The sequence below is a fragment of the Pelodiscus sinensis genome, chromosome 13, assembly GCF_049634645.1.
Source record: "Pelodiscus sinensis isolate JC-2024 chromosome 13, ASM4963464v1, whole genome shotgun sequence".
Lineage (NCBI taxonomy): Eukaryota > Metazoa > Chordata > Testudines > Trionychidae > Pelodiscus > Pelodiscus sinensis.
In genome coordinates this window covers 5,695,909-5,723,389 of record NC_134723.1, presented here as the reverse complement: position 1 = coordinate 5,723,389, position 27,481 = coordinate 5,695,909, and the positions used below count along the sequence as shown (strand labels likewise).

Here is a 27,481-nt window from a genome sequence, read left to right as displayed (position 1 = left end):
CCACCCCCGCCCCTGCCCCAGTTTTTTCTTTGCATGGTGGCTCGCTGACTCACTAGCTACCATTTCCTTCAACAGGAGAGGGAGGAGTGAAGGGTCAGTTGGAGGGTTGAGCAGAGAGAAGGGACACAACTTCCTGGACATGTGGTTTACATCTGTGTGACCTCTGACTAACCTACTTATGTTTCTCAGCCTGAATGGGTTCCTTACAACACCAACAATAAATAGGCCATGGAAGCACGAAATTCTCTGAAAACTTCCACACGGTGTGCAGCGGCGGTCAAAAAGGCAAATAGGATGCTAGGAATTATTAAGAAAGGGATAGAAAATAAGACAGAAAATCTTACTGTCCCTGTATAAAACTATGGTACGCCCACATCTGGAATACTGTGTACAGATGTGGTCTCCTCACCTCAAAAAAGATATTTTGGCCTAGGAAAGGGTTCAGAAAAAGGCAACTAAAATGATTAGGGGTTTGGAACAGGTCCCATAGGAGGAGAGGTTAAAGCGACTGGGACTTTTCAGTTTAGAAAAGAGGCAACTGAGGGGGGATATGATAGAGGTATATACAGTCATGAGTGGTGTGGAGAGGGCGGATAAAGAAAAGTTATTTATTAGTTCCCTAAATAGAAGAACTAGAGGGCAGCAAATGAAATTAATGGGTAGCAGGTTTAAAACTAATAAAAGAAAGTTCTTCTTCACACAGCATGTAGTCAACCTGTGGAACTCCTTGCCAGAGGAGGCTGTGAAGGCTAGGACTATAACAGAGTTTAAAGAGAAGCTAGATAATTTCATGGAGGTTAGGTCCATAAAAGGCTATTAGCCAGGGGATAAAATGGTGTCCTTGGGCTCTGTTTGTCAGAGGCTGGAGAGGAATGGCAGGAGACAAATCGCTTGATCACTGTCTTCGGTCCACCCTCTCTGGGGCATCTGGTGCTGGCCACTGTTGGCAGACAGGATACTGGGCTAGATGGACCTTTGGTCTGACCCAGAATGGCCGTTCTTATGTTCTTATCTCTCTAAGGCCTGGTCTATAGTAGACCAGGAAGGTTGATCTGAGGTATGCAACTCCAGCTATGCAAAATGTGTAGCTGGGGCCGGCTTACCTTAAGCCAAGTTGTGGTGACTTCCTCATAGCGGGAGGCCAATAGGAGCACACTTCCCTGGCTCCTCACAGAACGAGGAGTACCCGACGCTGACTGGGGCTGCCCTCAGTGTTTGATTTATGGGTCTATATTAGACCCGCATTATCAAAAACTAGACGATTGGCCACCAAAGAATCAGTCTTCTCATAAGTATAGACATGCCCTAAATCAGCGCTACTCAACTTTGGAAGCCATGGGGTCCACAATTGTACTCATAGCACATGCCGAGGGCCACAATTTAACTGTGGTTGCATGTACATGCAAATAAATATGCAAATATATGCAAATAGCTTCTTTCACACTGATGGGCATAAATACAATGATTAAGGCTAGACTATACAACACACAGGCCCCATTTAAGTCCGTTCTGCTGATAATAAAATGCAATATTTACTCGATTTCCACCCATATGACAGCACTTTTAATGAGCAATGACAGTCCAGGAATTGAACTACTAAATCGCTATCAACAGAAGACCGTTATATTGACTCAACATTATGGAGCGTGTTCCCAGTGGAGGCCATGTTCAAAGGATCCCACCCAGTGGCTGTGTGTTGAGCCCTGCGTAAACCTAAACTGCACCGCGGGCCGCAAACCAACAAGCTGCAAGCCACATGCAGCCCACGGGTTGTGTGTTGAGTAGCCCTGTCCTAAATGATACCCAGCAAACCCATTCCATTTGTGCCACATATTCCATGCTTGCACAGATTTTGCACATTTCAGACATTCCAGTTAAAAATCCAATCTGATCTCCTTTCTTTGGATATTTGTGTGCCTTCCAGCTCTTGAAAATAATACTTTTTGGCACCATTTTGTGCCTCAATTTCCTCTTCTGCATAGTTGGGATAATCGTATTTACCAAACACTCCAAAGAGCGCGATAGTGAGTGTTTAATGTTTGTGAAGCCCTTTGAACAATTTTACAGCATATATGTGCTAAGTGCTGTTTCATGTTGCAAACATTTCATCAGTCAGAGGCAGAAGCTGCAATGTTGTATATTTATTCTGTTCTTCGACGGGGAGAGCAAAATTAGATATTATATTTTGTAATGAAGCTATTTGGTGACCGTTTTGCTCCCAGAATTGTGATGTGCTACCACGTTCAATAATTCAGCCTTTTTAAATGGTCTATCTAATTTTCCTCGGCCATAGACATGATGAGCTCCTCTTCCATTAACTGTGTCTTTTAAATGTGTTTATATGAAAATGATACAGAGGTATTTGAAAGTCTAGACAATTTTGTGGCATGATAGAATCTTTACTGTCCACAGAAATGTTTTTGCTATGGAGGACCATATTACTGGATCCTGTTGACATTCTCCCCAGTTACCCCCTTAGGACAAATGACATTCAGTCATGAATTTTAAGGAGAGCGCTCTCTCCCTTAGCAGGAGGGACAAAGTAGAGACATAGTCACCCCACATGAAGTTATAACCATTTCTCTGCCTACAGATCCTACGTGACTGAGTTCCTAGTATCAGCTAGCAGTATATTAGCAGGTGTTGCTAAGCAGGTAAGCAAACTGTGTGCAGAGGGGAGCAGAGAGGACTCAGCTCAGAACATTTAGCAACCAATCCTTAGCGAGCAATTTCAGAAACCTTTGGCCCAGCAAATATTGGAGATTGTTTAACCTTTTAGCTACTCTTTAATAGAAGCTGTTTTCCACATCTCATGTTCTCTTTTCATTAGCTGTATTTTTTTTCTATTCGGGAGGATTGCTACAATGTCAGCTATATCTTTAAACCCAGCTACCTGTCAAGAGTACGGTATTGGAGCTGGCCCTGAGGAATCCAAGTCCATATACTGACCTTGGTTCCTTGCCTTTCCTAACACTGAGGAGTTTGGGAATACTTCCGAGGCTGTGTTCTGAGCTCCAGAAGCAGGAGAAAAGAGTAGGAATGTAGCAGTGAGAGGTGGCTGCAATTTTTTTTGTTTAAATTTGATGTTGCAAAAACAAATCTTATTGTAAGTTTGAAAATTGCATCTTTTCCTTCATATTTTGAAGGTACAGGTATCCTCTTTTCCCTCCCTTTATTTTATTTTGCTACATAAGTGGAGAAAAGAATCTAAAAAGATTTCTTTTTCAACTTGAGGGACTCCCCTTATCCAATGGAAAGAAGAAAAAAAATAAGCAGGAGCAGTCACTTGGGTGCACGTCATCCCTACAGAGTGGCTGAGCATGCTGCATTCTGCACGGTCAAGAGGCTTAGCAGGGCTTTCCCTGCACTTGCTCCTCCCTGCTGCTGTGAGCTTCTGTGATGCTGATCCTATGATCAAGGAGACTGTCCGGCTTGTGCTTCCCATATTCCTGCTGCTGTTGCCCTGACGGCATGAAGGAGCACAAAGAGTCATGGAGATATGAGGTAAGCGTCACACCCAGCAGCCTTCCCAGTATTCAGTGTGCCTGTAATGCTTAGGCGAGAATCATTTGCCAGCAAGCTTGGCTATCTGCAGCACACCTACTCCCCTTGCCTGTGAAGAGAGAGAATGCTAGAATACTGGAACTGGAAGGGACTTCAGGAGGTCATTAAATCTAGTCCCCTGCCCTCATGGCAGGACCAAGCACCATCTAGACCATCCCTGACAGGTGTCTATCTAACCTGCTCTTAAATATCTCCTATGAGGGAGATTCCACAACCTCCCCAGGCCATTTATTCCCGTGTTTAACCACCCTGAGGCTACGTCTACATTGGCAAGATTTTGCGCAAATACTTTTAACACAAGAGTTTTTGCGTTAAAGTATTTGCGCAAGAGAGTGTCTATACTGGCATGTGCCTTTGGGCAAGAGATGTGCTTTTGCGCAAAAGCATCCGTGCCAGTGTAGAGACTCTCTTGCACAAGAAAGCTCCGATGGCCATTTTAAACATCGGGCTTTCTTGCACAGGAAATTGATGTTGCCTGTCTACACTGGCCTCTTGCATAAGAACAGTCGCACAAGAGGGCTTATCCCCAAGCAGCCGCTTTTGCACAAAATCTTGCCACCTGTCTACACTGGCCGCGAGTAGTTACGCAAGAACACTGACGTTCTAATGTATAAAATCAGTGCTTCTTGCGCAAATAATCTGATGCTCCAGCTCAGGGATAAGCCCTCTTGTGCAACTGTTCTTGCGCAAGAGGCCAGTGTAGACAGGCAACATCAATTTCCTGTGCAAGAAAGCCCGATGTTTAAAGTGGCCATCGGAGCTTTCTTGTGCAAGAGAGTGTCTACATGGGCACGGATTCTTTTGCGCAAAAGCACATCTCTTGCGCAAAGGCACATGCCAGTATAGACACTCTCTTGCGCAAATACTTTAACGCAAAAACTCTTGCGTTAAAAGTATTTGCGAAAAATCTTGCCAATGTAGATGTAGCCTGATAGTTAAGAAGCAACAGGCTTAGATTGCAACAAGGGAGGTTTAGGTTGGACATTAGGGAAAACTTCCAGTCCTATCATGAGAGGTTAAGGAGAACAATTTTTCTCCCTCTTCCTTTGTAACTTGGGATCAACTGGCCAAGGAAAGTCCATACCAGTTTCTTCCCATGTGTGGGATTTGCTAAAATGAAAATCAATCTGTCACTGCACTCTCCTCCCATGATTGTCTTAATGGTCCCACAGTGTTGCCTGTCAATACTACACTGTTGACTAAGGGTACATCTACACATCAGCACTATTGCAAAATAACTAGCTCTCATCAAGATTTCCAAAAAAGAGCCAAAGTATGATCTCAGGGCATCATTTGATATCTCCAATTATCACCTGATGATTGTGGCATTGGTAATAGTTCCCCATAGGCATTCATGACTATGGTCATCTTCTCTTCCCATGGCAACAACATTTAAAATAGAGGATCTACTGTTTGAAGGGGTGGACGGTATATGAAAAGATGAGAGAGACTAGCTCTGTGGCAAGATCTCTGGGGTTACTGCCTCTCCAAAGGCGACCATCTTCACCTATGGTTAGGTGTTACCAGCAATATTTCCCTTCTTCTTTGTCTTTGACTTACTGTTCTCAAAAAAGCAGTCCTATAATCAACACCACCACCAATAGCAAACATCTTCTCAAACACAGGAGATGAAGAAATCCTACAAGTCTTGGATGAGGAGAGAGAATTCCTCAGCCATATCCTCCTTGCCTAATGTCAGGCCTCAGGTTTGATCTGAGGAAAGAGAGCTGTGAACCAATTTCAAAAAATGCAATTCACCTTGTTTGTGATGGTCTATCCCAGTTCTGTGATGGACAACCATCATCTTTGACAGAAAGGGTTTAGACTTGGGTGCACGTCATCCAGTAAAGGAAGGTTATACTACCCAATTAAAATTCCTTCTTCTATGCAAACTACTGCTTCTTTCCCTTTTCAGGGACTCTTCCTAAGGGGTTGTTTCTACACTGCAGTATTTTTCCAGAAAAATGGCCATTTTTCTGGAAAAACAATACTTGTGTCCACACTGCCACTGAGCTCTTTCGACAGAAAGTCAAAAGAACAGAGGGGTTTTTACAACGGCGGTAAACCTCATTCTACAAGGAAGAAGCCTTTTTCCGAAAAAGCTTTTTTGGAAAAAGGCATGTATGGATGCAGAAGAGAGAGTTCTTTCAAAAGAAGAGGCCTTCAGGAAAAACCACAGGATCCCTGGTGGCCATTCCATCCAACTAAAATGTGAGATAGTATTGAATGACCGTGGATGTTATCTTTTGAAAAAGAACGTTGCTTTTTCATTACACTTTTGCTGGGTGACTGCTCTCTTTTGAAATAAGCTTTTCTGGAACATCTCTTCTGGAAAAGCTTCTTCCAAAAGAAGCTTGCAGTCTAGATGTAGCCTGAGAGGGAAAAGGGAAAAGTACAAATGCTATGCCACACAGGAACTATAGAAGATGCACCATTGATTTATAGAAACAAAGGATTCAAATTCCCATTACTTTCTAATCCCAAAAAAGAATGGTGCTCTCAGACTACTTCTAGATCTCAGAGCGTGAAACAGATACATCAGGAAATTTCAATTCAGATTGCAAACTCTGGCTCTGTTTAATCCTTCTGTCTTCTCTGGATTGCTTTCCTTCTATCAGTCTCAAAGATGAATATTGTCATAACCCCATAACACTGTAAATATTTTCTTGTAATCCTTGGTTCAGAGTATTTCCAGTACAAAGTCTTACCCTTTATCCTCTCCACTATGCCCAAAATTTTTACCAAATAGTCAAGGAGCTCATCTGATGAAGCAAGAATTTTTGTTTTTCCATACTTAGATGATTGGCTGCTAATGACCCCGTCCAAAAGAATAATTATACCGAGAGCCCTGCATGGATACAAATGTCTATGTGCAGATGTGGATATCCATGGATAGACATCAGGATCTGCTGATCCGAAGGGCACTACTCCCCGGAGATGCTGTGGCCAAAGGAGAGGAGCGTGGTGCCACTATTCCCAAAAAGCTTCCCCATACAGACAGCCCTGGCTGGCCATGTAGTTGCACAGCTCCCTGCCCTGCCATCAGCGGAGCTATACGAACCTAGACAGGGGACATAGGGTGATCCATGATACCATAGCAAAAAGATTTTTACTTCCAGAAATGAAAGTAATAATCACCATAGAGAGGCCGCTTCAATACCCCTTCTCTGGAGGTGGTATATTTTTTGACATGATTAGATGTTCACGGGGCCAGCCCACAACATTTTGGCACCTGAGGCGGGGAGGTCAAATGATGACCCCATATCCACTCACTTGGGCCAGAACTTTGAAAGGTCTCGATTCTGCCTTCGTCCTGTTCTACTCCTCTCATGGTACTGCAGAGAGAATACATATGCACCAGCAGCAGACACAATTTTTTATACTCTGGGTCCTAGAGGCATCCCACCCTCCCCCCCCGCACCTCTGGTCTCGCATCTGAGGTGGTTGCCTCCGTTCACCTCATGGTAAAGCCATCCCTGGATGTTCAGGCCTGCCTGTAAAGGCCTTTCATTTAAAAATGTAGGCATATTCTTATCACTTAGCTACTTATGGACGTATAGAACAACGACTCAAAATCACAAGTTTGCCTGTGTATGGGCCTTGTCTCACTGTGACATTCTGAGGCATTGTTCTTTGGCTAAGGCCTTAGTCTAAGGCTGTCCCCGCTGCTTAGACAAAGACTAAGTAGCATACGGTCACATCCTCATATTCCAAACCTTTCACACTGAAACAAAGTAACATCCAGGTGTTAAGAAGGTGATCCAATCTAATACCTCCAAATAAAAGAAAGATCCTAGACTATTTAAAGAAAACTTAGTAGGATACCTTTGGACGTATCTACACAGTGGGGCTTAACTCAAAATAAGCTACAAAATTGAGCTAGGTCAATTGCGTAGCCTATTTCAAAATAGCTTATTTTGAAATTGGGAGAATCTACACAGTACTTATTTCTAAATAGAGCACGCTTCCTCCAACTTCCCTTACTCCTCATACAATGAGGGTTACAGGAGTCGGAGTAAGAAGTCCTCCAGCTTGACAGTACTTTGACATTATTTCAAAATAACTGCCTGCAGTGTAGACACAGACTAAGTTATTTTGAAATAAAGCTAGTTATTTTGAAATAATATTACTATGTAGACGTACCCTCTCGGTCCAGCAAGAACTCACTTATCAATAGTTGTGGTTGTGAAACAACTTGTATCTTTATTGTTTTATCTTTATGGTCTCCACTTTTCCATTGTTAATCTGTATAGTTTGTTTGGTTCCTTAATTATTTCTGTTTGATGTATCATTAATTTTGCGAGGTGCAAATTAATTAAGGTTGTGGAATATAATTGGTGAGAGGATTATGTTACAATATGTTAGGATTGGTAAGTAAAATTTTAGTAAAATGATTGGTTAAGACACAAGTAAGCAGAACTCAAATTTTACTATATAAACTGAGGTCAAACAAGGAAGTAGGGAGAGGAAATTGGAATCCTGTTTGCTAAAGAGTAAGGGGAGCTGACATAGGAATAGGGAATGGGATACAGGGACACAAGAAAGGCTCTGTGGTGTCCGAGCTGGGAATGGAACACTGGGGAGCAGACTCTGTCAGCATATAGAGATAAGCCCGACTGATGCAAAGGGCTTCAGAATCTTGTCTGACGGAAATTAACCCAAATATACATCACATTGTCTGCACTTCGTACTTCTGGTCTGTTGCTCTCTGGGACGTGGGAGGGTGAGGAGAAAAGCCTTCTAACAGGATCTACAGCATATGTGGCTCCATATGCCAGGCTAAGTATGGGACTACTTCAAAAGAAAGTCAAACCTACTTTGGATAACATTAAAACATTCACCATTGCAAGGAAATGTTGTCTTTCTACTGTGGAGACTGAAGCCACAGAATGTCTTCAAAGACATATTCGTTCTACCCACCTTCTCCTACATTAATAGTACCCATACGTGTGCCTAAGAGAGGCCGAGGAGCAAGCGCATCACCATAACCTTTTCATTTGAGGTCTTTGGAACTATGCAGACTTCTTGTTATACATGAATGTATTAGTACAAAGGGTGATCAGTCTGGCTCTCATAGAATCATAGAATAATAGAACTGGAAGGGATCTCAAGAGATCATCAAGTCCAGTACCCTGCCCTAATGGCAGGACCAAGCATGGTCTATATCATCCCTGACAGGTGTCTGCCTAACCTGCTCTTAAATATCCCCAGAGATGGAGATTCCACAACCTCCCTAGGCAACTTATTCTAGTATTTAACCACCCTGACAGGAAGTTTTTCCTAATGTCCAACCTAAACCTCCTTTGCTGAAGTTTAAGCCCATTGCTTCTTGTCCTGTCCTCAGAGGCCAAGAACAACAATTCCCCCCCCCATCCCTATGACACCGTTTTAGATACCTGAAAACCACTATTATGTCCTCTCTCAGTCTTCTCCTTTCCAAATGAAATAAGCCCTATTCCTTCAGCCTTGCCTCATAGCTACGCTGACCATCAATCCTGGATTTCCCAGGACAGTCTGAATTTGTAATGTCCTGTCCCAGTATCCCCATGCAGCACTGAAATGTCCCGAAGAGTCCCCAGGCTCCAAACTCAGCTAGAAGCTGCTGCACACAGCTGATTCTACTCCCCTTCCCGTTCCCCCGACTGGGGGAATACAATAGGAGTCAGATGTCTAGCCAACCTGTTCAAAATGTTTCTTTCACAGATACAGAATGCTGTAATCGAGGTGACCATAGAAACCATCTCTGCAGTATTTTCTTTGGACCGACAGGGAGGAGTATGATCTTCTCAACTGTGCCACAAGATGGTAAAACTTTTGAGATTTGTGTATCCAATACAACATTGACCCAATTGCCCTTCATGTCACAAGCAAACACAATGTGGTGACAGATGGTCAGAGCAGAGATTCTTCACAGAGGCACAGGTGGCCTCCAAAGACCCAGTGAGTCAGAACGTTTTCAAACAATGAGGGTTTCTAGACAAAAATCTATTCACCACCACGGTCTGTATGAAAAGACTTTGGGCAAGAGCAGGTTCTTCTGATTCTAAAAGTAATAAAGAAAGTGACTTAGTTTCTTCAGAATGGCCAAGTCAACAGAGGTACCCTAAGTTACTCCATTTATTCAATGGCGAATCATAGAACACTAGAACTGGAAGGGTCCTTGAAAGGTCATCAAGTCCGGTCTCCTGCCCTTAGACAGGACCAAACACCATCTATATCATCCCTGATAGATGTCTGTCCAACCTGTTCTTAAATATCTCCAGTGATGGAGATTCCACAACCTCCCTAGGCAATTTATTCCAATGTTTAACTACCCTGACAATTAGTTTTTCCTAATGTCCAACCTAAACCTCCCTTGCTGCAATTTAAGCCCATTGTTTCTTCTCCTATCATCAGAGGCCAAGGAGAATAATTTTTCTGATATCATGTCCCCTCTCAGTCTTCTCTTTTCTAAACTAAACAAGCCCAGTTATTTCAGTCTACCATCATAGATCATGTTTTCTAGGCCTTTAATAATTTTTGTTGCTCAAATACAAGATGCTCCTATTAACAAAGGACTTACTGTCCCAATAGAAAGGAAGCATCTTCAGCCCAGATCTTCAGTCATTATATCTGCCAACTTGGGCAACAGAACTTTGACATAGTTAGAAAAATCATGCTCCATCAAGGTGCAGCAAATTCTAAGTAATGCTCAGAAGCCATCTACTTTAAATAGAAATATTAGTTATTTAGGCAACTGCTAAGAATGCTGATCCAGCATCAGTCCTATATAACTTAAATTTAGAGTATTTGTTACACTTAAAAACAATGAGCTTGTCTCACTCCTTCATCGAAGTCCATTTATCAGCAATACCACTATTCTGCATTCACTTTCATGGAAAATCTATTTTCTTGCACAGTTTAGTGAAACACTTTTTATTTGTTTGTGGAATCTGCATTCCTAGTACAGGATCCAATCTCTCCATGGAATTTAAATTTAATTCTAATGCAATCTATGTCTTCTCTCATTTGAATCTCTAGCAAGCTGCTCTTTGATTCATCTTCCTTTGAAGACCTCAAACAAATAAAAAGAAATCATTAGTGTTTTTTAAATGTGAAGAGAAAATTGTTGTGTTGCACAGACAGAACTCATATTTTCAGGTCTTTGTGTGCTAGTATCTTTACAGATCAGGCTATTTCAGCACAGCCCTGTCTATATAGATTAGACTCTATATGAAAGATTACCACTTGTGGCAGGCTAAGTCTTGAACCTAGAGCTGGGATTCCTCAGACAGCCACTATATCCTAGCCTCCACCCAGTAGCCGATGATGATACTAGTTTTGGGAACTAGTGTGATTATAACCTCATTCAAGGTGCCACCTATGGGACCCCTGCCTGGAGGATCGTCTGGCTCCACTGTTTGTTTCAACCATGTCAGATGGAGGCACAAAAATTATGTCAAAGCAACAGGATGGTTGCCTATTGTGGCTGCCATCAACCCTGTTTCTGCCTGTCTCGAATACCCAAATCAGTCCCTGATTCCTGCACCACTCCTGCCTTTACTCCTGTTCCCACCATTCTCCTGTTCTATGATTGAGCCTTGTTTCTCTTCCAGTCCTGCCCTTACATCTTGCTGCAAATCATCCGTTACCTGTCCTGGCTCTGACCCTAATTCTGACTTAACCCTTGGCTCTGGCATTTGGAGTCTGGTCTTGGCTCTGACACTCAGCGTTGACTCCTGGTTCCAACTCTAGCTTGACCCCTGGCTTTGGTCATTGGAAGTTAATTCTGGTTCTGACCGTTGGCTTTGTTCCCCAACCTGGATGCCTGCTCTACCCACTAGACATGGTGCCTGCTTCAACAACTATATCAGACCGCCTGAATCCCAGTCTGTAACACACTCTTTCCTCCTGCTCCTCGTAGAGACCATTCAGCCCAAACAGTTGCTTCGTTTGTAACATATTGAAGCAGATTCCCAATACAGGGGGTCCTCACTATAAGTCACCCCGGTATACATCCTTTCCACACTAAAGTCATTGATGTTTGCAAGAACTGATGCATTATAAGACCTCCTATTCCCTGCTATGTCATGTGAAACACTCCCTCCAATTAGCTTAAATGGAAGTCGGCCGCGGAGGGAAAAAAATCCCCGCTTTAAATTGTTTCACTATAAGTCCAAGTTTTTTGGAACGTATCTTGGACTAGTGAGGCCCTCCTGTACTGAAATGTGCAAGGTTGTCAGGTGGAGTTCAGTTCACACCTTTACAAAACATGATGCATTGGATCTGGCCTCCAGGTCTGATGTACAGCTTGGCAAAGTGGTACTCCTATCAGTATTTCATAAGGACTCTGCTCCCACTTTCCAATTTGTGGTGTTCCTTGCCAAGCTATTCCAATACTGAGAATAGGCAGAGGACACTTGAAGAAGAAATGAATAATACTTACCAGTTTCTCTGGGATAGACTCTGCATATTCACAGTCCCTGACTGCCTTTCCCCATACTTGCAGAACCCTAATTTCATTGTTGCTTGGTATTCTGTTTAGTGGTGGAAGGAAGAGAGGCCACAATGGGTGCCTCATGCCTTTATACCCAGGCCCTCAAAACATGCTCTAACTCTAGGGGCACATGGCTGAAGGGCATTAGAGCACCTTAACAAGCACAGCTTCCTGAAGGTTCCACCATCCTGGCTCCACCCACCTGGCCCATCCCAAGAGCTCTATAAAATGCTACATAAGGACATAAAAAGTGGGGTTCCTCCGGGATCCGTTGTGGGTCCAGTTGTGTTCAATATCTTCATCAACAATTTAGATATTGGCATAGTGAGTATGCTTCTAATGTTTGCTGATGTTGCTGAGGTGGGAAGGGTTGCAAGTGCGTTGAAGGATAGGGTCATATTTCAAAATAATCTAGACAAACTGGAGACATTGTCTGAGGTAAATAGGATGAAATTCAATAAGGACATATGCAAATTATTCCACTTAGGAAGGAATAATCAGTTTCACACATACAACATGGGAAAGGACTTCCTAGGAAGGAGTACTGCAGAAAGGCATCTAGGGGTCATTGTGGACCACAAGCTAAATATGAGTCAAAAACATGACACTGTTGCTAAAAAAACCATAATTCTGGGATATATTAGCAGGAGTGTTGTAAGGAGGACCTGAAGTAATTCTTCCTTTATAGTCAGCACTGATTAGGTCTCAGCTTGAGTATTATGTCCAGCTCTGGGTGCTATATTTCAGGAAAGAAGTGGGCAAATTGGAAAAAAGGCCAAAGAAGAACAACACAAATAATAAGTCTAAAAAACATGACCCTTTTTGGAAGATTGAAAGAATTAGATTTGTTTAGTCTGGAAAAGAGAAGACTGAGAGGGGGGACACAACAGCTTTCAAGTACCTAAAAGGTTGTTATAAGGAGGGAGAAACATTATTCTCCTTACCCTCTGATGACAGGACAATAAGCAATGGGTTTAAATTGCAGGAAGGGATATTTAGAATAGGTGTAAGAAAAAACTTCACTGTTAAGGTGGCTAAGCACTAGAATAAATGGCCTAGAGAGGCTGTAGAATCTCCGTCTTGGAGATTTTTAAGAGCCGGTTGGACAAACACCTGTCAGGGATAGTCTAGATGGTGCTTCGTCCTGCCATGAGGGCAGGGGACTGGACTCACTGACCTCTTGAGGTTCCTTCCAGTTCTATGATTCTATATTCTGAAAAATCAGGTTCTAAACTTCTCAAATATAGAATCCAAAACTAGTTGACATCCTCTTTTTTGATTCCCCATGTGTAAAATTGGGATGATAATAAAAATCAACCCAGGGAAGTTTAGTGAAGAAAACACACATTAAAGACACAGATACTGCAATGAAAGCAACATAAAAAAGCCAGTGAGAAAGTTAATTCTGCATTCAGCACAGGGCCTGCGTGGTGTGCAGTAAATAATGCATGGGGCCACACACTGAACGAAGAGGATCAAAACCATATTGAAAGATCTTCAAATAATTGCAGTTCAGATGCAGGCAAGACATGGAAAATCACAGAAAAGTAATAATGGACCCTCATTAACACTTATCATTTGAAAAAGCCACGGTAGACCCACTTGTTTAAAGAAACTTTTCTGGAACAATAAACACTCCACTGTTCTGCCTGTGGATTTTTTGGACAATATGATGCAACAACAAGTCCATAACCAGGGTGGGGCAAGCAGGACAGTTTTCCAGGGCACAAGGCCGACCTGGGGGGAATAAAGAGGAGGGAAAATTATGGGGGAAAAAGAACCAGGGAGGCTGTGCACACTTCCTCCTCCTTAAGTACTCCTATTGGCTGGGAACCACAACTAATGGGATTTGTGGGGGTGATGCCTGTGAGAACAGGCAATGTATGGAATCTCCCTGGTCCTCTGTATGCGTAGAACAGTATGGGATGTCAACTCACAGGGCCAGGGCCCAACAGAGTTGTGGATTCACTTCAAGACAGAGTCGATTAGGGATAGAGAGTTGCTTTTATTAATCTCACTACGTCACTGCCATTACAGGCTTAATATTGCCAGATGGTTACACAGCTACTGCAAAGCAATACAAATCAGCATACGCAAAGCAATGCATATAAAAGGAACAGGCACTTGGAAATTCTTACGACCATTTAGTTCTGCAGGGAGTCCCGTTCCAGTTACCTCACACCCAGCCGCAGTGGATGTGGCTCCAGCTAGGGGAATTCAGGAAACCCTTTGAGGTCTAGGTCCCTGTTGAAACTCAATGGGCACGGGGCTTCCTACACTAATTATACTACAGGGCTGTGTCTAGACTGGCCAGTTTTTCCGGAAAATCAGCCATTTTTCCGGAAAAACTTGCCAGCTGTCTACACTGGCCACTTGAATTTCCACAAAAGCACTAACGCTCTCATGTAAGATTGTCAGTGTTCTTGTGGAAATACTATGCTGCTCCCGTTTGGGCAAAAGTATTTTTCCGCGAAACTTTTGCACAAAAGGGCCAGTGTAGACAGCCCAGATTTGTTTTCTGCAAAAAAGCCCCGATGGCAAAAATGGCGATCAGGGCTTTTTTGCGGAAAAGCACGTCTAGATTGGCACGGACGCTTTTCCACAAAAAGTGCTTTTGCGGAAAAGCGTCGGTGCCAATCTAGACGCTCTGTTCAGAAAATGCTTTTAACGGAAAACTTAAACCGTTAAAAGCATTTCTGGAAAATCATGCCAGTGTAGACGTAGCCCAGTTGTTTACCGTGTGTACGTACCTGGCTCAACGGCTTTCTTATCACTCTTATGAGCTGAGACCGAGGTCAAACTTGTTTACTGCTCTGTAGTTTCCCAGCTCAAGGCAGGGTTAGAGCTGATAAAGCCCAGCTGCGGTTTGGGCTTGCAGCATCCCACTTTATGCTAAGCTGGGCATGGCAGGGATGGAAACTTCCATCCTAGGCCTGCTAAGCTACAGGACCCACATATGACTTTCATGTGACAGGGGGTACAGCCCTGCAGGGGGCACAGGACTGTCACTCCTACTTCTGCACTGCTTACAGGGGCTACGTGGCCGGTTTTTTATTGGAATGCCCAGCTGAAAAAGGACTCTGCCAGCTCCAGACAGCACCACCAGCCAGGTCAATAAAAGTCTGGGCGAAAGTGCAGAAGGGCTAACCCAGGCCTTCTGTCTGCCCTGCCTCTGTGTGGCTCCCCTGAAGTGCCCAGCCAGCCTCATGACTTTTAGGCCTACAGGGGGCCAGGGAGGCACCGCACACTTCCTCCTCCTTGAGCACTCCTATTGGCTAGGAACCACAACTAATGGGATTTCTGGGGGTGATGCCTGTGGGAACAGGCAATGTATGGAGTCTCCCTGGTCCTCTTATGCCTAGAATCCACAATCGTCTGCCAGCTGATTCCTGGGAGCCGCCTTAGATAAGTGCAACCCAACCCCCACGCTTCTCACATGCCCTAATCACCTGTGCCAACCCCCAATGCCAACCCCAAGCTCTTTCCTGCACCCCAACCCTTCAGCCCAGCCCCAGTGCCCCTCCCTCACTCCAACCCACATCCCAGAAGCCCTCATGCCCTCTCACACTCTATACCTCTGTTCCACCCCTGAGCCTTCTCCCACACCCAGAGCCTGCATCCTCTCCCTCACACAAAACCCATCAGTCCCAGCACAGAGCTCCATTCTTCACCCCGAGTCCCTCATCCCCGGCCCCACCTCAGAACCCGCATCCCCAGCTGGAGCCCTCAAACCCCCCAGCTCAACTCCCTGCCCCAACCTGGTGAAAGTGAGGAGCCAGGGCCTCGGGGATGGGGCAGAGCAGGGGGTGGAGCTTCAAGGAAGGGGTGGAGCCAGGGCAGGACAAAGGCATTCAATTTTTTTGCCATTTGAAAATTGGCAGCTCTAGCGTTGGAGTTGGTGACAGCACTCGCTTCAGAGCTGGGCCCCCAGGTGGCACCACCCTCCGGAAAAACAACCTATTTCAACTATGCTGAAAGACTACCCTCGGAATTAGATTCTCCCTGTGTGGTTGAGTTTGAAGGTAGACAGGTGCTTAGTGAGAAGAGGTCATTGGGTTTTCCTCACATTGAACTCCCTATTCCAAGAATTCACCAAATACTCTGCCTCTGTAGATTAAAAGATCTGCAGAGATTGCATTTAGCATAGACGGCTTCAGTAATGCTTTATTTTAAGGGTTGGCTATCAGTGATTTATAAAGCTCTAATAATATATTTATAAGCCTGCTACAGATAGTGTACAGGAATGTATGAATACCTTACAAATTATTTACAATGTATTTACAGCACAGAGCAGCTAAAACACATCAACTGCCGCTGCAAATATTTCTTCCTTTTCTTTGTTTTAAGCATTGCTCACTTTATTAGAAATGGCTCAGACAAGTTCAGCTACACCATTTATAGGGGCAATGCTGAAAATTAAAAAGAAAACAAAATTCAATTGCAGGGACCACTGCATTAATAATAATATTGTGCCTACAGTATGACTGTTCGAGCTAGTCGACAAGGTGGTGTGTCTGTAAGAAAGAGTCTTTCAAACTAAGGGCAGTGAAAATTTGGAAACTGAAGGGTGTTTTGGGTGTTTACAGTCTTGACTGGAGGTCACAAACCACTTTCTCCTATAATGTTTCCCCATGCCCCACTAAAAGGTTACTCAGGTTAAAAAAAATTTTTTACTAAAGAGATTACTTTGCATACTTGTTTGGAAGAGAAAACCTACACAGGCCAAAGTTAGGTTGGCAGATTTGACTTGTATACAGTGGAATCTACTAAATAATCAATGCTGACCAATTGTTACCGCACAGATATTGCTTATTATGGCCTGCAATGCATATGGAGAGTAATTGTGATATATATTTTGTTCCGCCTCCTATGTCTCCTACTCAGAACACAAGACAAACGACAAACTTTGAAACCAGATATGTGCAAATGGGGTTGAAAGTAGATAAATACATTTTTCTGTCCCTCGTGTAACCTTAATTGGGGGTGGCACGGATTAGTACTCCTTGCGGTTTGCTTGGAGTTTGAAGGTTTGATGAATGCATTAGCTCATAGCAAAAGTCTTTGGGGTGAGGACTGTCTTTTTATTGTGTGAGTACAGTGCGTAGTACAAGGGATCCCTAGCTCCTGAGTGGACTTGTCTACACTACGGAAAACATTGACTCTCCAGAGGGGGATCTTCTAGCATTTGATTTAGCGGGTCTAGTGTAGACCCCCAAATTGAATGCTGAGTGCAGTCCCCGTCAGTGTTGTGTACTCCTCATTCTGTGAGTAGTAAGGGAAGCTGACGGGAGCACGTGCTTCTGGCAGCCTTCCACGGGGTAGGCGCTGCAGCTGCTTGACTTAAGCTTATATTTTGCATAGCTGGAGTTGCATACTTTAAGCCGATCTGCCTGGTCTAATATAAACCTGGCCCAGGTACTGTTGAAATATAGCTCATAATAATAACGTAATTCTTCCTGATTTGGTGTCAAACCCAAGTAAAACTGGCATTTCTCTAAATAGTCACCCAGAACTAAATGGTGTCCATTAGCCCATCTATAGTTGAGGAGCTGCTGAAAGGAAAAGAGGATGTGGAAATAACAAAGAACTCCTTTACCCCTCCCAGAAAAGGTATTGAAGCATGTATTTTATTGTGTATTGTGAAGGTCTTTACAAGCCTGTAAGCTGCAGGCCTCATGTAGTGCATCATAAGTAGAGAAGAGAGAGTGTAGAATTTTGCTGTTTCCAAGATGAGTTGCAGTTTTGCTGGTAATATTAATTAGCATCATTCTGAAGATAATCTAAATAATCTTCTTATAGCCAACCTGTATTAAAAGGATTTGCATGAGAAATCCCAGAGTTAGGAATTTTGCACAGGCCCTAGAGGCCATCAGTGGAAATGAGAAACAGGAATTCAACTACACGTGATATGGTGATAGTAATTCCCACGACAGATGGGAGGCCAAAAGATTCAACATTTGGCTTTGATTCAGATACTTCTCCTAAGTCTGTCTAAGCCTCCTGAATGTTCTGATGTTGGCTGGAAGTCTCATGATGTTGCTTTCCTGAGGGAATCTGTTAATGCTTCCGGCTTCTGATTCCTCTGGAAATATTGCCTTTCTCATGGTATTTTAGCTTTTTATTATGTTCCCAGACAGATCTTGGCAGAGGGAAACTATAAAAAATTTAAATTAAAGAGGAAAACAAAACAACTAAATATTTCAGTGCCTTCAGAAAGTTTGGTTTCAGTTAAATGGTATTGAATGCATGGTAAAAAACTGCTTCTAGAAATCAGGGATGGCTCATAACTTGTCATGGATGGGCATCAGTATTGGAGTGTGTAGACTGCTTTCCATCTCATGCTCTAGCCTAGTTTGGTTGTCTTGGTCTTTGATCCTTCTGAGACTGTTCCATTTAGAGCTATGTATTTCACTGTGTGGGAGTCTATTGGCTGGAAGCTTCCACATCTGTCTCCGCTTTCTGGACATTAACGATCTCATGGAACAGTGTGTCCTGGTGCATCACTCTGGTACCACAGTGATGGGCAGAGCATAAGAACCTAACTGCAACTGAATAAACACACTTTTCCCACATTATTTTGCTGTGGGCCAATTGACTGCCAGTTTTCTTCCTACTGGTGGTTGTATTTCATGGTGCGATGTCCATAATATGTTTGGTTTAGGAGGAAAGGAGTTTTATAGAAGCCAAATACTATAATTACCCCAACATGTATTCTTTGTGCTAAGCATGGTGCAGGTATGCAGCTTTAATTCTGTCTGGAAATTCAATCTGAGATTAGAATTATATGTTGAATTGTAAACTGTAAAGAATAGATTAAGGGCTAATTTCTGTTCCCATTTACACCAGTGCAAATACAGTGGTTCCAATTAATTTACTCCAGCTTTCCAGAAATCTGACTGAAAACAAAGCATGGCCCTAAAAGCCTAAATTAATACTAAACTTTCTCACTTGCCTTAACACATAGACTGCTTTACTTAGTTGATTTGCAGAAATGTCATATAAATAAAGGATGCAATCACAAGTGCAATTAACAGATTTGAACATTCAGTCTTTTTTGCATGTGGTTTTTATACCTGCATGTTGGAAGGTCCCCAAATATGCAAATCTTCCCAATTTTTCCCTGCTGTTTCATCTTCTGAAAGAATATTCGATGCATAGCTAGATGTTGGCAAAGCTGCAGCTGTTAGAGCATCCCAGTCAACCTCCCAGAATTTACAGGAGGGCACAGAATGAGAAATCTACATGCTCTCTCTCCCCCAGCCTGGCCATCTGCGTATGGACACACAGCATCAGAACTGTGCAGCTGTGCTGATAATGCCCTGCGGGAAGAGATCTGAAAGCTTTAGATGCAGTTTGTTCCTCTGTTGTCAATTCGAACAGGGCACAGAAGCGTGAGTGTGTATAGGGTGTGCTTACAAGTCAAATACTCTCAAAGTCATTGTTGAACCACTAAACATCTCTGTGTGCAACAGGGAAGATTTTGGCTTCAGGTTGGCCAGAGGTGCATCTGCGTTGATGTAATTACCTGTGCAAGTGGAGGGCAATATTGCATTAAATAAATGAAGGTGTTGTTTGAAAACTGAGTGTTTTATTAACATCTAGGCTTATTTTACTAAAGCTACAGTGTTATAAAGAAAACAGCCCTGCTGTGTGCCAAGGCGCAAAGCAGGAAATCAGCTTGATCAATTGCAAACTGTATTTGAAAATAAAGAACACAATAACTGGGTCACTGGAGTAAGTTCGTATTCACTCCTGCAGGAAAAAGAACAGTCCCATCATTTTCAAATCATCATTGCAGTTTCTTACGGAACTCATTTTGTGGGAAAGTGACCTTGCTGGCATGACCTCCTGACACCTATTGTCAAAGAATGTGAAGCTGGTTTAATTCTTCTGTGAATAAAGCTTTCTGGACCAATTCTGCCCTCTGTTATACCAGTGCCCCACAGACGCAGTTTTTCAACTTGGCGGAGAAACATTTTCTTCCAGGCTGAGACAAATTTCAGCCCAGAGAGCAATTTTATCTTCCTGTAATAAGCAATTGAATATACCTAGGTAGTTATGCAAATGTGCACACAAGCAGGGCACCATTAAAAACCCAGCATTTATCATTCTGGGTATATGTGGCAAGAACAGTATTTTCCTATAATGAGAATAAATAAGGAGCAGCTATATCTTACTCAGTAGGTGTAAGATCCCTTAGGTCAATGGAGACCAACGCTTTCTCCTTTACATGTACCTTACCCCAGAAATAGAGAATGTCTGATATGGGAGGTGACCGCATCTCTTCCAGCTTTGCATTGTGAATGTGCTCCCTATGCAAGACGTCCCCAGTGCCTACTTCGAGCCACAAAAAGCTACTTTGGGTCACCTCTGTTTCTACCTGGCATACAGAGATGCTGTATCAAAATTAAGGTTCTTCTTTCAGAGGCCTCGCCATAATTAAGCAGAAAAAAATGCTAATTGCAGTCACTTCTTTAATAGGCCATATATGAGAGAACTCTGTTTCTTCAATCCTGAATCTAGATTTTGTGTGCTGCAGATACATTTCTGCTACCTCTGGCGTGTTCAATGATAGCATAAAAATACGTGGCGGTACATTAAAACCTGTGGAGCATAGAGAAGTTTTTTTTGAGAACTTAATCAGGGCCCTAGGCAAGAAAAGGATGTGTACTATTGATATGTATGTTTTGCTTTTGCTGTCGTTAATGAAAATGTTATGCCAACGCTGGTTTCTGTCCCTTATGGTTCATCAATGCAGAACCAATCCTTTTTATACTTTGTGTTTTTCTTCTAGTAATGTTATTTAATCTGGAATTGAAAATGTTTGATTTCTGTCATTCCCCGCCGGCTACTGTGCTCAAAATGGACCTTAATTGTTTGCACTTAAAAGAAGGAGAAAGGGTGGGTGGGGGGGTTACTGTTTTATTTCATTTTGATTGGAAATCTTTTTTTTTACTATTCCCCTTTGTTTTTGTTTGTTTATTTGTTTGTTTTCTTTTGTTTTGTTTTATGAAGCCTGTTCTGGCATAATGTTAGGGTTTAAAAGCTGAACCTTTGTCAGACTAAAAGGAATTGCAGGCAGAAAGTAAGTCTAGCAACGACAGCATCACATTCTTTTCAGCTCTGCTTGTCTCACTAATCAACACCAAATTATTGTAGTTCACAGGGGAAAAAAACCTTTAAAAGTTTCCTTTTTTGCATAGCTCTTTAGGGCAGCTTTCAACAACATTGACTTTGCTGGATGCCGAAGTGCTGTAATAATCCTTGTGTAACATGTAGCCTACTGCCAAGCTCCTTGCTCTAAATAATGTTGAAAAAGTGGCACTTAGAGGCTACTTTTGAGATTTCAATTGACTACCAGGTGCATTCCTCACCTTTACAAATGCATATTTCTATTTCCTTTCCCTGGGCTTCAAACACTGGTGAATCATTGATCAAAATCCAGAGATGGCAGAAGTAATGTTGGAAATGAATGTGTGGGTGAAAGATGTTAACCCTGACTTCAAAGCATCATTAACTATTTTCATATTGAAATTCAGACTGTTCCGGCCTTGTTTGAGGGTTTGAATCCCAAAGACAATGGCCAATTCAAAGAATAGCCATTTAGGTTCTTAACATTTCTCCTCTTTCATATTTGAGAGTGCATTTTAACTACAGAGTTCAGTTCCATTAAGAAAACAGTAGGAATAAGAAGACTGTGATTCTTTATTGGGTTGCCTGTTACAACAGTATCCGGCGAGTTTAGTTATTGCTAATTAGTGAACTCCTTGTCTATGATTTTCTCCCTTCTCTGAACTGTATCAATTGTAATTCTAAAGGCTATGTTCACCTCCTGTCCAGAAAGCTCAAACCCATGAATTGACTGCTCCTGAGGTTACATTTCCTGACCTGAATAAGAGAGCAATAAATCAAAGGATGTTCACTGACGGTAAAGCAGTCTCCAATTGTGTTGAATCAACATGCCAACTCCAAATTGTAATTCTACTAAAAATAGCACTCTCTAACAAGTTTGACAGTTGTGGGCATGAAAGAACTAGGCACATTGTCCATCTTGCTTGTCTCATGCGTTTTGTCAAACCTACATCTGCTGCACATAAACCCAACAAAATAATTCAGCAGACCCCAGGTTTGTTACTAGGGGTTTTTACCTTGATGTTGCATCAGAGATAGAAGTTTTAAAAGTGTCTAGACCTCTGCTGGACCTAGGAAGTGAAAGGGAGAAATGTCCGATTCATATTTTTCTCAAACTAGTTCAGTAACTTTCTGGAATATGCATAGTTCAAAGGTGCACAATTAAACAAGTTATGTGCATTACAGTGTATGTCACATGCTACAGTACAACTGTTGCTGCTTCATATTACAAGAAGGTGATCCATGAATTACTGTTGTTTTGCCATTGATTGCTCTGTTTCCCCCCAGTCCACACTGTCCACAGATATTGATTTCATATCAGGAACAGAGGTCTTCTAGGCCCTGACTTAGCAACACATAGTCCAGCTGTTTACAGTGGCTTAGATTTAAGCATATGCTTTGCTGAATTGGGGACGTAATGAGGAAAAGCCAAATAAAACATCCTAGTAAATCTTTGGCTAAAAATTGTCAATTACCCCCAACTTGGCTATTTAGTCAGCCATCTCCCTGCCAAGAAAGTCAATGCTGTTAAGTGCTGCACTTTAGCATCAATTAACTGCTACCCCCTCACAAAATGCCTGAGGTGGAACCAAACATTGCTTCATCAGAATTCAGTCCCACTGTTGTACTGTGGAGAGAGAAAACAGGAATTAAAAGAGACAAGAGCACAGGAAAGCAGTATATTTTATTTATACACATTACTGTATGTTTCCTAACTCTGCAGTTCGTTTTCCTAGTAACTCGCTCTAATTATAGTGACTGGCATGTGGTATGTGATGAAGCCTCATGAGTAGTGGAATTCATACAGCTGTCTGTATCCGGCACACACAGCAGCTTGATTTGCATTTGCTGGCAGTCCTGATTTTTCTTTTTCCGTGATAGGGACAGGGACGCGCTGACTTGTTCGAGCCCAGCGCTTGTTGCATGGAAGGATTATTTATTAGAGGGAGTGGAATAGCTTTCTGATTTACCCGCAGTTGTGTGCACCGAGAGAATGAGTTCACTGGCACCAATAAACTGCTTCCACTTCCTACTCAGAGATCATGAGAAAATCCCCATAAACGCCACCCACTCCGGTTCTGAATCATCCATACACCCACCCTATCCCATAATAGGTAAGAATTGTTTTGCCTACAAACCGATGGCACCACTGGCTGGGAGCGTATTAATTCTTCTTGGGGCTCCTGAAGTGCCCAGTTTTGTTCTTAGTACTTTGCTCAGTGGAAAGGGAAGAGAAAAGCTATTGTTCACTTCTATCACTGCTGCCTTGCTGAGGGTACCAAAATCCTTCCTCCCCATCAGTGATGATAAAATATACTCATGCCATACACCAGTACAGTTACTTGCAAATAATCACCTTCTTTCCCCTTTGAGCAGCTAACTTAGAAACAAGTCGTCCTGTTCCTGAAATACATCTGTCTATCAAAAGTGTCAAGAGCAGACCTAACAACCTGTGGCTTCCCCCAGTCCTCAGAAAGGCCAACTTATAGCTGTAGATCGTGCTTGAACAGGGATGTGCGAATGGGGATTACAGATGTGTTCTTCTTTACCCTAGATTTACACCAGTAGAGCAAAAGTAGGCCAATCGAGCTTTGCACCATGCGCAGAAAGAATATTTTGCTAATTGAGGTGCAAGAACACTTCCTAAAATGGTGACTCTGAGACATGTGTTAATTATTTTAGAGCCTAATTTTACCTCCACATTCACAATATTCCTTATAATGCAAACAGAAAGTGTTGCAAATACCAAATGAAGTATGTCCAGTTTTCTATGGCAAAACTGACAATTTTTAAGGGTGGGTACTGCATAATAAAACCCAATGTTTTATATGGCCTTTGCTGGGCAGGATCTTCAGCTAGTGCACATCAGCACAGTTGAATATCTGACTTATGAAGTGGCACTCTGTTTATTTATATCCGCTGAGGATCAAGCCCATGTATCCTTGTAATCCCGAGCAAACCTTCACCCTCTCAAGTACCTGCTAGCTGCAGTGTGATATTGCTGTTTTCATTTTGCAGATGAGAAAATGGAGGCATGGGGAGGTCAAAGTGGCTTAAGGCCTATCAGCGAGCAGGCACTCAGTTACTGAACTGATAGGCACTGCCACAAAAACTTGAATAGATAGATTTCAGGGCTACGATTACCACATTTGGGTTCTTATCTCCTCAATCCGGTATATTTCAGTTCAGTAATGAGATGTGAATCACATAACAAGTATGTAAGTACTCTCATTGGAATAAAGTATCTCATCATTAGCCCCTTCCATGAAGGTTGCTGGTCAAGTTTTTTTAAATAGATTTGTGTTGGTCAAGTTCTTTTTAATTGACGTGAAATGTCTCTCCTATAGTATGTACTATATATGTGCTGTTGTCGTATTTTTGTTCCACGATGTTATCTTTGTTATTGGCAATTTTTTTCTTGAAGTCTAAGAAGGACGATATGACGAATTAACCTATTTCTAAATCCTTCATTTCATAGCCAAATAAACCCTTATTTTACTGCTTCTGAAAAGGCACTTTGGGGGTATCCCTCATCACTTCCTCTTTTGGTCTCTCTTCATTAATCCTAATGGGAGCATTGAAAGTCCGATGAAGAGGAAAACCACGGGGCAAGTGACAGAAGCATCTGTGTTCTAGAGAACTTGTTTAGCACAATTAACTGGGGTGGAGGGAAGGGAGAGGTTGGCAGTGACAAGATCAGGGCAACACTACATTTAAGTGACAGATGGACAGTGCTCGAAGGGTTTTGTTTAGCTCAGCAGTCTGAATTGGGAGAATGGGCTGTTGTTAAAATGATAAGTGGGTCTAAATACATTTTCTGGGAAAGGAAAGCATCAGATCTTGATGTTTTGGGTAGAGTTTGCAATCCCAAGCTAACTGAGGGTCTTTTGGATCTAAAGCCAGAACATTAAAAGTGAGGATTTGCACAACATCTTTCTGGCCCATCTAAATAGTGAGACTGTAAATGAGGATGAAATATTATTATTATGTAGGATTGATACTTCAGATTCTTCATGGGCCTAGTCGATATTGGGGTTGCCTTGTACAAAATGTGGTACATACAGAATAGCATAGTCCTGCCCCAGAGAATTCACAAGACCAGTGCCGGACAAAGAGCAAAGAGAGATGAGGAACTAAAATAAAGAACATTACGTTCATTATATATCAGCACCCAGTTCATCCCACTCATCTCCCCATTCAAATCTCTGCCTCTGAACTGCTCTGTGGCCTTTAGGCAAATCCCTTCTCTGCCATTCCACATTCTCCCCTTCTGTAAACTGGAGATAATAGCATTTACTCCCAGTAGTGAAATGACTTGCAATCTATGTAGGAAAAGCATTCTATGAGCACAAAGTACTAATACTTCTATCAGCACCCATAGCCACCTGTTCTGGGGACTCCGTTGCCTCCCCCACACCCGCTCCACATTGGATGAGGATGTTGATGTTCCCTTTTCATAGCCAATAGTAGCAGATGATAGTCACTGCTTTGAATGTGGGAGTGTGCAACTGGGAGGCCGATGTTTTGATGGCGACCCTGAGGTCAGCTAACACTAGCAACTATATACTTATGAATCTGCTTCTTCATCTTCGCCACAGCTGACTGCTGTAAGACTGCAGAGAAGGGAGGGGCTTAAGACTTTGGTGAAGCCCCAGTTTGATGTTCTTTGGGAATATACGATAGTTCCACACACAATAAGAGCTAGAAGGCTGGCTGGCATGTGCTTGTGCAGCGAACTGGGGTCATTATCCATATGAACTCCCTTCTGATTCACTTTGCACAGCACCCAATGTAGAGGAGTGTGAGTTGGAGCCTTTTTTGCATGGCACACACCACAGTAGATTTGTCAGGAAATGAATTAAAAGCCCCAGATGCCTTTCTGGATTTGAAAACTTGAGTTACTTTGGTTTCTCTGCCATAGGAGCATCACAGCCTAAAATACCCTCCATTATGAGAAGCCTGAAGCTTTTTGAAGCACTTCTGTCATGATTATGAGGGTTAGCCAGCAGCCTGGGGATTAAGGGGTTAACTGCACCTAGCCAGGTGGAGTGACCAATAGGAATGTAGGTGGGACTTTTCAAACTGGGACAAAGGAATTTGGGTTTTTTCTTTTCTCCCTTTTGTCTCTCTGAGAGAGTTCTCTGCAGCTACAGAGAGGGACAAGCATGTCTCTCTCTCTCTCCAAGACACCATTCTCATTTTCTGTAAGTAGGGTAAAGTTTAGGTAGTTTCGTTAGGTTTTATTGTTTTAAGGATTGGGTATGGGATCTGAGATCTGGCACTGCTTAAAGATGTTTTGGCTTTTCTTTGTAACTAAGTTCTAGGCCCATGGAGTTTCTCCATGAGTATATTTTGTTACCCTGCTATCTAGTCATTATGCTTGCAACAGGAATATTGTTGTAATAATAAAAGTTATTTCTTTTCTTTTTATTAATCTGGCAGTGGTTAATGGTGTGCCCTGATTTTTGTTTTAGGGGTAAGATTTCCCAAATGATCTTTCCCCTGATTTCTTTATCAACATTTGGGTGGTGGCAGCGGAAGTTTTATTCCCAAGATCTAGGTTTTTAAGATCTTGGGGGGAAGTTTTATACCAAAGCCTGGTAAATAAGGCTTTGGGGTACACTTGCTGGCCCCCACTTCTGCATTTATCATGCCAGAGTGGGGAAGGAGCCATGACAGCTTCAAAAAGATCTCACCAAACTAAGTGATTGGGTAACAACATGGCAAATGAAATTTAATGTTGATAAATGAAAAGTAATGGACATTGGAAAAATAATCCCAACTATACATACAATATGATGGGGACTAATTTAGCTACAGTGACTCAAGAGAGAGATCTTAGAGTCATTGTAGATATTTCTTTGAAAACATCCACTCCGTGTGCAGTGGCAGTCAAAAAAAGCAAACAGAATGTTAGGAATCATTAAAAAAGAGATAGAGAATAAGACAGAGAATATCTTATTTCCTCTATATAAAACTGTGGTTTGCCCACATCTTGAATACTGCATACAGATGTGGTTGCTTCATCCCAAAAAGGATACACTGGCATTGGAAAAGGTTCACAAAAGGGCAACAAAAAAGAATTAAGGGTTTGGAACGGGTCCCATATGAAGAGAGATTAAAGAGACTGGGATTTTTCAGGTTAGAAAAGAGGAGAGTAAGGGAGGATATGATAGAGGTATATAAAATCACGACTAGCATGGAAATGTGAATAATAAAAATTATTTATTTGTTCCCATAATATAAGAACTAGGGGTCACCAAATGAAATTAATAGGTAGCAGGTTTAAAACAAACAAAAGGATGTTTT

The 27,481-nt window shown here is 42.4% G+C and overlaps 1 long non-coding RNA gene across 1 annotated transcript in view; it reads left to right on the top strand.

Moving 5' to 3' along the window:
- The window catches only part of LOC112543769 (uncharacterized), a 49,476-nt gene that overhangs the window by 11,753 nt on the left and 10,242 nt on the right, over window positions 1-27,481 (top strand). Inside the window, exons 4-6 of the long non-coding RNA XR_003086997.2 lie at window positions 2,594-2,654; window positions 3,235-3,504; window positions 9,268-9,369. This is a non-coding gene — a long non-coding RNA (uncharacterized LOC112543769). The remainder of the gene's footprint in view (window positions 1-2,593; window positions 2,655-3,234; window positions 3,505-9,267; window positions 9,370-27,481) is intronic.